We start from the raw sequence: 692 nt of genomic DNA, 5'->3' as shown, positions 1-692 counted from the left end.
CTAAGAGAAAGAAAACAACAAAGAGACAGAAAACAACCACAAAGAGACACAAAAAAACCACAGAGACACAAAAAAACCAACAAAGAGACACAAAACAACCACTAAGAGAAAACAACAACCATGAAGAGACACAAATCCATCAGTCAATCAAATGAATTCATAAAGCACATTTAAAAACAACCCATGTTTACCAAAGTGGTAGACAGCTACAGCAGGTAGCTCAAAGCACAAATAAAAGAAAGTCTGAAATAAACAACAATGCACAGAGCTCACAAATGGGCCAAATAAACAACACATATGCGCAAGTAAAAAATCAGGAAGAGTCAAACGCTAAAGAGTAAAAAGTATGTTTTGAGCCTGGACTTAAAAGAGTCAATAGAGGCGGCGATCTGATAGGAAGGGGGAAGCTGGTCCACAGTCCTGCAATAGTCTCCCCTGAGCCCCAAGTCAGCCGACCTGAGGGACCTGGAGGAAGATGATGTAGTAAAGAGGTCTGCGATACAGGAAGGGTCCAGTCCAGTTCGTGCTTTATAGACAAACCAGAGAACCTTAAAGTTTCTGAACCGTACTGGTAGCCAGTGGAGAGGCACCAGAACATGGGTAATGTGGTCCCTCTTCTGGAACAAAACAACCACAAAGAGACACAAAACAACCACAAAGACACATAAAACATCCTACAAAGAGACATAAAA

The 692-nt window shown here is 41.3% G+C and overlaps 1 protein-coding gene across 1 annotated transcript in view; it reads right to left on the bottom strand.

Moving 5' to 3' along the window:
* Window positions 1-692, bottom strand: part of LOC116400670 (phosphatidylinositol 4,5-bisphosphate 3-kinase catalytic subunit alpha isoform) — a 53,288-nt gene that overhangs the window by 44,569 nt on the left and 8,027 nt on the right.

The sequence above is a fragment of the Anarrhichthys ocellatus genome, unplaced genomic scaffold, assembly GCF_004355925.1.
Source record: "Anarrhichthys ocellatus isolate YVR2014 unplaced genomic scaffold, GSC_Weel_1.0 scaffold189, whole genome shotgun sequence".
In the NCBI taxonomy this organism is placed as follows: Eukaryota; Metazoa; Chordata; class Actinopteri; order Perciformes; family Anarhichadidae; genus Anarrhichthys; species Anarrhichthys ocellatus.
Note: the sequence above shows the minus strand (reverse complement) of the source record. Positions and strands in the feature narration are given on the sequence as shown.